The sequence below is a fragment of the Sipha flava genome, unplaced genomic scaffold (assembly GCF_003268045.1).
Source record: "Sipha flava isolate LNK unplaced genomic scaffold, YSA_version1 68_pilon_pilon, whole genome shotgun sequence".
Taxonomy (NCBI): Eukaryota; Metazoa; Arthropoda; class Insecta; order Hemiptera; family Aphididae; genus Sipha; species Sipha flava.
The window spans coordinates 1,607,192-1,620,464 of record NW_020273608.1 but is presented as its reverse complement, the minus strand read 5'-3'; positions in this window follow the sequence as shown (position 1 = coordinate 1,620,464).

Sequence of the window (13,273 nt, the reverse complement as noted above, 5' to 3'; positions counted from 1 at the left end):
TCAATCACTTCATTTTTTTCCAATCCCGCATAAGACACTTTCCCGCTTAAAACGTTCTAGAGAGCTGGTCCCTTAAAGAGCGTCTTAAGCGAGTTTTACTGTATTTGATTTTGTATGATTTTACTACAGGAATTTGTTCGTTTTCCTAACCTGCCCGATAATTATTATTATGACAATCGTAAGTCGATTATCTAATATTCGTTATCTACGTCCTACTACCTACACACGAGTACGAAAGCACGAATACGAATATTTTAAATTTTTAATACTTGATTGACCATAAATTATGGTCTATAATATTTTAATTATAACTAAATTCTATCAAACTTCAAACTTTTTGATGGATAAATTTATTAATCGTAAAACCATAGTTGGTGGTACAAATCAAAACACAAGTGTACCATGGGCGTCCCCAGGGGGGGCAAGATGGGGCACTTGCCCCCCCCCCTAGAATAATATTATTTCCACAGAAATTGGTAAAATTCCAATTTATATTTAATGAAAAAGAATAATGTATAATAATATTTTTTAATGTTTTAATTGTAATAATAATACCTACCTAATTGTAATGTTTTAATTCATAATTTTAATAATGACGAAATATAATAATTTACTATAAATAAAATGTATAAAAAAATTTTCATTTATTTTTTAAATTAATTTTGCCCCCTCCCCCTAGAAAAATGTCTGGGGACGCCCATGAAGTGTACAACCTGTTCCATCGACCCGTTCAGCACATCCTAAAATAAAATCAACACTATATTCAGGTAATCGTAGTTACAATACAGACTTCATTAAATTTGGGTTTCAAAGTTTTGGAACGAATGAAATAATTCAGCCACAATGTGTCGTATGTGGAGAAATTTTAGCCAATGAAAGTTTAAAACCCTCCAAATTAAAAAGACATTTCGAAACAAAACACCCAAACGTAAATAACAAACTTAGGGAATATTTTGAACGTTTGAATGACCAATTCACAAGTAATAAAAATACAATCAAAACGTATTGTCATACTACATTTTCTGCAGTAAAGGTTTCATATTTATTAGGGCTTGGAAGTTAGGTTAGTCAAATGTATACTTTTCTTGATTCATCTTAGAACATCCAAAGTAAGAGACAAATATGCATGATGTGTATGATAAAACACAAAATTTAATTTTGCTATTTTTTGCATATTTACGGGTTTTATTGCTATTTTGCTAATTTAGGGTTTATAGTGCTGTTTTCGGGTATATTTTGACATAATGTAGGAAATAATTTTATTTTGTTGATAATAATTGTATTTACTTGGTTATGGTTTTAAAAAATATTTTAATTACCTATTGGAAATAAATAGACCTCATCAAATATTATTTTGTTTTCATCGACAATTTGATATATTAATAGTGACGTCATTGTTATATTATTATATTATTGCATTAGATCATCAAACTTTTTAATATTTATTAATTTATATATTTATTAATATTATTAATTTCAAGATAAATATATAAAATAATTTAATAAGAAGTACATTTTTACAAATATATTTAAGTAGGTAGTTTAACATATTTGTTAACAGTTTATAATTTAATCAGTCCAGACTGTGTCTAATGAGTCCAACAATTTGTAAAATTACATTATTTTCAAGTTAAATGCATATTTTTTGATTTTTTGTGCTATGTATAGCGCATATTTAAGAGCTAAAAAGTAACATTTTTAGTGTTACAACTTCCGAGCCTTGTTTATCAGCATATATAATTTCTAAAAATAATAAACCACACTATCAGTGAAAACCTTATTCTGCCTGCTGCAATAGATATTTGTACAGAAATATTAGGAAAGGAAGCGGCAAACAAATTAAAAATTATACCAGCCTCAAATAATATTGTTCAAAGATGCATTGTCAAAATGAGTGAAAATATAAAATAGCAATTGTTAACAGATAAAACGCAAAACCGATACTTTTTTTTTATTTAATTAGATAAAAGTATAGACGTTTAAAATAAAGCTATATTATCTGTAATTATCAGATATTTTTTTGATGGGAATATTCATGAAGATTTTTTATACTGTAATAGTTTAAGTACAACAACTGGTGCAGATATTTATAATTCATTAGAACATTTTTTTTTTTTAAAACAATATTTAGTGAAAATATATATAGTATAACTGATGGCGCGCAATCGATGACGGGTGAACATGCTGGTGTGGTACAACGTATTAATGAAGTAGCTCCGGATAATGATTGGACGCATTGTATGCTCCACCGAGAGGCACTTGTCTCAAAAAAAATGTCTACAGAATTAAATAAAGTTCTGAATGAAGCAGTTAAAATCATTAATTTTATTAAATCTGGAGTTTTAAATAGTAGATTATTTTACAAACTTAGCGAAGATAAAGAAAAAGCGTCAAGTCACTTCTACTTCATTCAGAATTCGGATGGCTTTCTCGTAGGAAATGTCTTCTCGGATAATTTCAACTTCGTGTTGAAGTGTTAGAATTTATTAACAATAAAAATACTGATTTGAAAAATTATTTTTATGATAGCAAATGGTTAGTGATGTTGGCATATTTAGTAGATATTTTTACCATGCTTAACGATTTAAATTTATCGATGCAAGGTAAAATGTTCAACAATTTTGATTAATCAAAAAATTTGCTTCGTTCAAAAAAAAAAATTATTATTTAAAAAACTAAAGTAGAAAAAGGAAATGTTGATATGTTTTCAGTTTTTGGAAAGTTTCTAGAAAAAAACGACTCAGTGAATGTCATTGATATTCAAAAAATAATTGCATTATATTTAAATCAATTATCCATAGCATTAAATAGTTATTTTCCAAAAGATATTCGTTACGATTTCCCATGGATTGAAAACCCATTCACTACTTATATTGAACATTTAAACTTCAATACTGTTCTTGAAAATCAGATCATCGAACTTTCTTGTGATAAAACTCATGAAATTAAATTGTAAAATAAAACTATTACAGATTTCTGGTGTTCAGTATATAATGAATATCCAGAACTTTCATTATATGCGATAGAAAAATTATTAATTTTTCCTGCCACCTATTTATGCGAAAAAGGATTTTTAACCATGACCATCATCAAAACAAAAAATAGAAATAGATTAGATGTCATGCATTACATGCGTATCAGATTATCTGACATTGTATCTCAGCGGGAAGTACTGTGCAACAGCATTCAGAATCAGCCGTCCCATTAAGGTTTAGACAGTGAGCAATAACATTGATTTTATCATTATATTTAATAATTTTTCAGCTTGTGTCTATTTGTAGTTAATTCTGAACCATAAATATTTTAATTAAAAGATTATTTTTAATATTATTTGTAATTTAGAATTCTGTATTAAATGTTATCATCTACATTAAATGAAAAAAATTGCTTTTAAACAAATGATCATTATTGTTATTATATTATTACCTACCTACTTGAATTTTTTTTATGGAGTAAATGGTCGCCTAGTCAACAAAAAATAAATGTATGGGTCGTCACTATCAAAAGGTTGGGAAACACTGGTTTAGACCATGTTTACATTGACGCGCATCAGCCTGCCACGAAACATGCGTATGACCAGTGCTCGACTGGGCAAAGTTAAAGGATACAATGGCGACACTGTTTATTTTGAAAAAAAGATCGTCCCCAATACTTGTTAAGCTTTATAATTATAACGTAATAATAGTGAGGGGACGCTAAAATTTCTGGAAATTAGTTGGGATACTCCGTGCCCCTTCAAGTCGAGCATTGCATATGACCGTTGAGATAACTGCGCCAGGAGCGTGGAACGTTAATGTTTTAATATTTTTAGTTAAAACATTATAGAATTAATGTGATAGATCCTTTGTGTTAACGGGTCATTCACCGAAGGCAATAAAAATTAAAGGAAATTCTGAGTTCATCCAATTTTAAAAACTGGGTTTTCTTTTAGTCATTATGTTAACATTATATTTCAGAGTTCTAGATCAAAATGGAAAATTTTTCAACTACATTTGAATGGCCATCGAATCATTCTATGACCTGTTGGAGATATCCACTTCCGTATTTATAAAAACTATGTTTTTCAAAAAATCATTAAATTGATCGACGTGTATCAAGCCTATAGCATGCAAATTTATACCGTGGTGAGGGAGAAGGGAATCGCCATGTTCAGTGGCGGTTTTTTGATTTTTTTCTGGAGGGGGAGTTCTTAAACATTATCTTTTAATATATACAAATAAAGTTAGAACCATTAATAATATTCAATATATACTGTGGTAACTGGTAGCAAAATATAATAATATTTTGATAAAAAAAATGTACTTTATTATATTTATTAATTTTCGGTGAAAGATGGCTGAAAGTTTTAAAAACGCTGACTGGCATGGGGTGAAAATAATTAATATTAAAAAAGATTAAAAATTACATTCACAATGCAAAATAATTTACTGGGATTAAAATTAAAATCAACTACATATTATTATGAGTCAAATAATATAGATAAACACTTAGTAAATTAAAAAGCAAAACAATTTAAAATTGTTACTATAAATTTTACCAAACTGAATTTTAAATACTTTTCAAATTTGATTCAAATTGAATGGTAATCTTAGTCCATAGATTAAAAGAATATTTGTAAATAAACTTGTAAATAGTAATTGGTAACTTATTTATACAAGATTAAAAGTTTACATGTTTTATCTATTTTATATTTATTGAACTCATGTATTATATTATTATATTATATTATATTATATTATATTATTATATTATATATATATACGTTCAACGGGCGCGTCGCAACGGTTAAAAAGTGAAAAGTGATTTTGTCAGTTTATTGCTGCGCTAATTCGCTAATGTGCATTCTTCGAATGGTCGAACACTATTGTTATCACAAATAATAGATGTCGTTTACGTCACAATTTCAGAGAAATATACGATATAAATATATATCGTAAATATCTAAATAGCCGTAGCAAACATTCAAATATACGGAATAATAATGATGGAATCATCAGAATTATGTATAAGCATGTATACCCGCATATAAATAGCTATTCAAAACCCGAACGCCACGAACGAAAAATGTATCACAGCCTCAACTTGGGATATGGGGGGGGGGGTCCAAAACATAATAAATTATAGTTATAACTATTTGGAAATTAGAATAACTGAAAATGTAGCCTGTATAATTACGCTTAAACATAAACTGAAGTTAAATTTATTAATATTTCACGAAGAAAAATAGTTAGAAATAATATATTAACAACAATTATCGCTAATGAGCAACTACGAGTATTTTTTAACCAATCTGGACTTCAATGGGGACCACTTTTAAATTTTCCTAGACGGGGACCTGTTGCTAGGTCCTGTACCTGCAGGTTGCAGTAAACGTGGACTGGTTAAAATATAAATCGACCGAGTTCTCTCAAATTAACTTTGTGGGCCACATGCATGTGTAATGGAAAATAAATATACATTATACGTGTTTTTATACCAAAGCAAATGTAATCAATTATAATTGAAGTACCAGAATGTTTTGTATTTTCGGGTTTCATCGCGTGTACTAATATTTGCAAGGGTCGTGTGGAAATTATAGAAACAATATCGTACGGTGTTCTGATTTGAAACGCGCACGAGGGCGACTTCGTCCCTCGGGTCCTGCAGAGAAGTGATACACGTATTGTTTCGAAGGAACACGGAGTGTCATGATGCATATCATGTATATACATATTGAATACGACGATGAGTTATATTAAAACCTACATTTGCATATTGTTTCAGATGCAGCTTACCACATCAACCACAACATGACCATCAAGAGCTCACGTCTATTGGATCACAGCCCATGTCCGTCGGGCCTAATCCCACACACATATATAATATACATTATTTAATAAAAGATGGTAACACCCTCTTTTCCCGACGTAGTTCCAGCGGGAAGTACCATTGGGAGAGTGGTTGAGTATTGCTGGTACAAAAAATAAAAAAAAAATATATGAATAAGATTGAAGTGGAATAGTCCCCATCAAAAACCTGATCACTAAATTTTTGATGTGGACAAAATGCTATGTGAGTCGTATAGTTAAAATTAAAAAATATCACCATTATAATTTCAAAAATTAAATCTTAAATGCCACTTCACACGAAAAATCAATAGAATATTTAGCAAGACATCAATCGTTGAGCATGATTCTTTAAGTATAGACCCTACAGTTCTTAATTGAAATAAAATAAAATTACGTTGTTAATTCAGTGATTGATAAACGAAATAAATCATTATTATACATAAAATTACAGAATTTTTTTTTTTAAATATTTATTAATATATCTATTTTAATATTTAGAGTTTTGTTCTATTTGTTTTTACCGTTGTAGCGGCATCATGTGTGGCAAAGGCGAGTTTTTATCGATGCTACTCGGGGCTCGGCGCCCGAAGAAGTCTGAACGTGTGTACCATTATTATTATTCTTATTTTCTTATATATTATTTGTCAGTTACACCAGGTATCGATCGATGTCATTATTTTTTATACTGTTATTAGATTTGTCTAACCAATATGGTCAAGCCTCGTTTTCTTTTTAATCGATGTTTTAAGGTGGAGGTTATACGCCCGACTGAGCTTTCCTCTGCCAATCCTATGATTAATATATTTTATTTTCCTACTAACGGTGCTTAATTTTTTATCTCATTATAATATGACAAACATCCTATATAGTCCGGCTTTCAAGTATCGGCTGTAAGTTGGTGACCCTACAATTTATCACATAACGCTCCACTGTCCAAAATATTAAACGTAAAAATTGTGAGACGTTACGACGTACGTCTAGGATGTGTACTTTATTTTTAACATTTCAGTAATTATGTAATACTTGACCTGCGCCTAGAACGAAGATGTAAAAACAAGATTTGAAGTCCAACTAATTCGGGTTTGACTGTAAGTAAAAATAACTGTAAGCTATTAACATTTCCTTTTATCAGAAACATTTGAAGACACAAACATTATATCACATTTTTGCACAATCGAACGAGTATTTCAAGTATTTGTATTACCTACTAAGTTATTAGCCGTAATATAATTTTTATAAATCAATTAAAAAACAAAATTTAATTGTTATAGTTTGTACTTATTTAAAGAGTATAATATGCTTTCAAGTTATGTACATGTATATATAAATATATATATATATATATATTTATTAATTATACAGCAATCTCGTGTTAAATATGAATCAAACTAATCTACTCGTATTATTTTGTTGTTACATACAACTTCAAGTATTCATTCGTCAGTATGATATCATACTATTTTGATAATCACTTAATTATTTTTAAGACAATAATATTTCAAGATATTATTTCTGCAATTCTAAACGACATCAGTTGTTGAATAAATAAGAAATTATTTTAACGTAAGGAAACACAAACGTACAAATAAAAACGTAAAATATTAAAATTGCCTTATTGCTATTTAATTTATTTTATACAAGTAAGTCCGCGTGTTTCAAAATGAATATTTACCACTGTCGACTTGAGAAAGCGAGTACCCCGAGGTGGAATCATTATTTGCATTTACATTGTTGTAGCAACCAAATATTGCGCACGGGGCGTAACCTCAAAATACGTCTTCTATGTATTTAAAAATATTATAATTACTTGATATTTTTTTTTAACAATCGCTACAGCTAATATAAAGGACGTTGAAGTTTTTGAAAATGAAACATACAACGTCGACTGTTGTAATTTTTAACATAAAACGCAAATTTTTCATTTGCGGTGCGCCCTGGCCTTAGGCACCTGCCACCCACCCCATTGATACGACCCTGCGCATTTATTGCGCGCAGATCTACAGTACATAACTTTCAAGACGATTAGATTCCTTAGCGACGGGTGCAGGGTGGATGTCGCGGGTGTTTACCACCGTTTTGACGGAACGGGTTAAACAATCGACAACGTCCGCAACGGTCTCTGCGAGTGAACACCAACGAAAACGTTTATTGAATGCTACAAGATATTGTAGTGTTTCAACGATGAACAGTTGAAGAATAACACTTATTACTTATCTCCGTCGATACGTGCGCTTGTAGCTGTGCGAGACGCGGCGTATTGATTGTAAACGTTTACGCGTTGCAGATATGATCGCGCGATTTCTAACTGAACGACGGGACTGCGAGTGCATGTCATGTACGTGCGCACGTGGCCTTTAATCGAACGATATTGCAGTCTTTTCACGCGCCGCGCCGACCGGGCGACTGTGCAACTGGAGTGCGAACAACGGTTAGAAACGGTAAGAAACGAATACGTCAGCCGCGTCCGTAGCGAGAAACATCCGTAAACGTGTACGCAATCAGTGGCGCACGCAGGGGTCGGTTAAGGGGTTGTAACGCCCCCCCCCCCCTTCCGAAATTTTCTCCGATGCCTAGGTTAAAATTTACAAATTTTACCAAGTTTGAAATATGAAGAGCTCGTATTGAATACCATTGATTATAGAATAGTCTATTCTATTATCAATGCTATTATTTAAGTCAAACTATATTAAAGATTTGCATAATTTTGTTGACTGTAAAATGTGTTATATTTTTACCTCGACCTTCCCCCGAAAAAAAATCCTGTGTGCGCCACTGTACACAATAAAGACGGTTCGATTGCGCGCGACTCACAAACAAGACCAGCGTTTCGTCAACGCGATATTATTGTTCGGACAGTCAAAACGTTTTACGTTTTTCCGGACGGCGGTTGGGAAACACTTGGAAATTCAATAATTTGCCGAACAGAATGTCAATGTTAATATTCCGTTCAATGCTACAGTTTTAAACGATCGTAGTCTGCTAACCATCGTCAATAATCACACTATATAAAAGAAAAAATTTTTAAAAAAAATTCGTATAATACAGGTAGAGTCCGCGATCTTATTAACTTTGTATATATATCCGATGAAGAGTTTTTAATTCGAAACCGGTCGTGCATTGCACATTTAATAATACTCCGGGCTACGCTTTCATTTGTTTAACTTTATTAGTTTCTATATACAAAATATTTATTATTGATGGGTCGAACTGTTCCACCCATCACTATTATTTATTTTACATTCATTTACGAGTGTTAACCATTTATTAATTTTTGTTTTATTTTATAATTTACAATATGCACTATTTTGGTATACGTTTTTTAAGCTTTAGAAAACATTTATGTGATAGGGTAGTAATAGAATCTATTTTGTGTGAGAATTAATTTTTTATTGGTTCGAATTCTACTTCAAATATTTACCTCGATATTATAAAATTAATTAGTAAAATAAAAGTGGATTGCTATAAAAACTTTAATTTTAGAATTTAGTTATGTTCACTTGAAAATTTAAGTCGTAATGAACTTGTAGTGCATTGACTGTTTTCGAAAATTTGAATAAGGTCTAATCAGCTTTCCAAACCTTGAACGATGTAATTTTCAGTAAATAATTTTTAGACGAATAAGATAATGTTTGAAGTTTATTGACTATTGTTTGACCACAGTCCTCGAAGAACTCTAAATTGATTTTCCTCTGTCACATGCATACGTAGTGGTTCTGAATTCGTGTATGGAATATACGGCCTAGTTTTTCCACTAATTTTTAACACTAAGAAATTCTGTCATTTACTTTAAAACTGCAAGTAAAGTCTAGAAAAAAACTCTAAAAATCAATGTAACAGTTTCTAAGACGTTAAATAATCAAAGGTAAATCATATTAAATGTAATTGTATATCCAAACTTCAAAAATAAAATATATCTTAAATGTATTAATCATATAAAATGTAATTATTGTACATGAAAACTTTAAAAAAAATACATATTGCCTATTTTATAATATTAATTTAGATTGGTTTTTTAAATGAGTGTAAATTAAGTGATTATTACGCAACTTAAAAATCATTAACAAACAAAAACATAAAAAAAAAAAAAAATGGTAGACAAAGTTGCTTTTTCTAAGGTTGGTTTTTTTAAACGATTTAAATTGCGGTTATTGAGCTTAAATTTCCATATTTAATTTATTCCAAACATGAATTATAATAATGTATACCATTACCGGCTTATGCGACGGCAATAATTTATTATTATTATTTTTATTTACTTGACCCGATTTTAGCAGGCAAGAGTGAATTGTCCATTGTCGAAGGGAGGAGCGGCACTTCGTCGGCGTAATAAATAATAATAATAAAACATCGAAATCCCGCACGTTTTTAACATTAATTTTCAAACCACGCCTTATAATTTCTGATGATTATTTTTTTTAATTATATGTGTAATATATTTATTTTTTTATTCGCATCATATAATTTAGCTAGGACATATTCGGTGGCTATTTTTTCTGATTTCCGTTGTGCACATTTTGAAATCTAAACTTATTTACTTATTTCCTAATGGTTATGGGGGAAATGGTGCATTTACAATTTATACTCCTTATACTACATTCTATTATATATACTTACTTATCTCGTACTAAATGTGTTGTACCTAAAAACTTAGAAAATATTAACAAAACAAATATTTACTATATTTTATAAACTTTATTAGGTTAGGTATCTTACACTATTGAAATTAAAATTAAAATTGTATTTTTGATGGGAGTTTTGCTTTATGATCACCATCTTCATCTTTTTCGGCATTAGGAAATACACCTTGAAACCATTTTTGTTTAGTGGCTTCTGGATGTGTCTTATTATGGTGACTTTTTTTATTAAGCTATAATTTTGTAGCTGGAAGAAGATAAAATTCACTTATAGTTGGCATGTTAATTTTTATATAGAGAACATATTTTATAGTGTCTGGTGTCAAACTTGACCTTTAAGTTGATTTTATAATATTATAGTTCGGAATAAGGCGTGCTGCATCAGTGGCGTAGCTATAATAGGGCGAAGCGGAGCAGTGTCCTGGGTTCCGGAGCACAGGGGGCACTTTGAACATTTCTGTAACTATACTTCCCTAAAATAATTAACAATGTTGATGGTATTTAACTTTCCTAATCGTATATGGTGGTTCCAGGAACAATCAGTATTGAAGCAGAATAATAATAATATACGCAATATTTGTTTGTTTTTTATAATAGGTACTTCTTAATAAACGGCATTTTATTTTTACTCTGCACATCTGTTAATTATCTGACAATTAATTTTATTTATCATTTCGTAATAAAAAATTATTATCATTAAAAAAAAAAAAAACAATATAATGTGTATACCTTGAATTTTCATGTAAGGATAATATCAGTTTGAGAGCTATACGGACACCGGGGCCCTTCCCCTGTATAGCTACGCCACTGTGCTGCATCAGCACTGTGTGGTTTAGCCGATAAAACACGAGCCTAAAAATACAATCAATTATTTAGTATAATAATAAAACAAATCAATTTAATTTAGCAATTTACCATTAATGTAGATAGTGGTTTTAATGAATCACATTGTAATAGTAGTTTTAACAACTCAAATTAACATTTTTTCCATTGATATTTGAATTACTAGATAATTCGTGGAAAGTACTTATGAAGTCTAAGATCCCTTAAAAATTAGAACAGTTAAAATGATAACTAATTTTTAATCCAGTGTCTAATATGTTAAAACTGATAGTTTCTAATGGCTTTAGTTTTAATTATTCATTTGAATCTAGTCTTTCATTGATAAATTAATTTAATAGGTTATTTGAAAAAGGAAACATGTCCAATATTTTGATATTTTCAGATTTTTACGTAACTATGTTATTTGCTTATGAACTCATTATTTGGTGTGAAAACGAAATATAATCGCGTGTTTTTGTAGCAACAGCTGGCGTGTCAACTTTTCGTTTATTTCGAAAAGGAAACATCTACTGGATATGTTACCTTATTAAAATCATAACGTGGTGATAAAGATAAAACACTTAAGACTATGCAGCTGATTAATAGCATTCTAATCATGTATATTATCGTATTATAACGTATTTCACGTATATATTTTGAAATATTTTTATCATTTATTACGTAAAACCACGCGGCACGCACTGATATTTTTTTATACTGCTAATACTATGGCATTCATGGGCGTCCCTAGGGGGGGCAAGACGGGGCACTTGTCCCCCCTGGAATAATGTTATTTCCATAGAAATTGGTAAAATTCCAAATGATAAATTAGTTTCTAAAAATAGATCTACTAAGTTTCCATAACATATTATGTCAACGCACGGCTGACGGCTATCTATGAAAACTATCATTAATAATAATCGGACTATTTTATCTTAATGTATTTTTTGAGTGATGTTTTTTAATTGTACATTATACATAAATGTCAGTAATGTTTTAATTCATAATTTTAATAATGACGAAATATAATAATTTACTATAAATAAAATGTATAAAAAAAATTTTCATTTATTTTTTAAATTAATTTTGCCCCCCCCCCTCCCCTAGAAAAATGTCTGGGGATGCCCATGATGGCATTATAATGTATGAACGTCTGTTTACAAACTTTACTGTTTGAGTTCTATATTTTCTCAGATGGTTGTTAGGGTCAAAACTGTAATCATACAGTTGTTCGTTTTCTTATGGCATTAGCATCTAGTAGACGTTTCAAAAAAATAGAGTATATTTTTCCAATAAGAAGTCATTCCTTTAATGTTTGCGATAGAGATTTAGCCACAGTAAAACGTTAAATTAGAAAACAAGACCGAATATACACACACGACGATTACATTCAGCTTATTCAGCAATTCGAACACTAATAAGTTTTTTAGTTGAAAATGTCAAAATAGAAGAAATTATTGATTACAAAAAGTGGTGGCCAGATTTTTATAAGAAAAATGTGCTTTCAATAACAAGCCATGGAAAAAAAGTATCAAAGCACAAAATGTCACACTTAAAATCACCGATTATTTTCATTTTATTTATGATTCGTCTGAACCTGCTATTTTACTTTTTCATCCCTACATCGATAACTTTATAAGCGGACGTTTTTCACTTGCTCTACAGTTTCGTCCAGATTTCAAACATCATAGATTTTAAAGCATATGGCCAAAGTTACCAATAAATGACAAGAAAATGGATAGTATAAAAAGTCTCCATTGTCATATACCTGTTGTTAAAATGTTATTCTATGATGAAATAATTCATTGGTCCATTACTGAAGCACAAGAGCAACACGAAGAAGATTATTAAAATTTCAAGTTTGTTAATATTATAATAAAACAATGTATTATTATAATTTTTTTTTTTTCATTATTAATAAAGTACTGAGTTATCATGATTTGTCAATATATTATAACTATAACTAGTAATTATGATTGTATTTTGTTT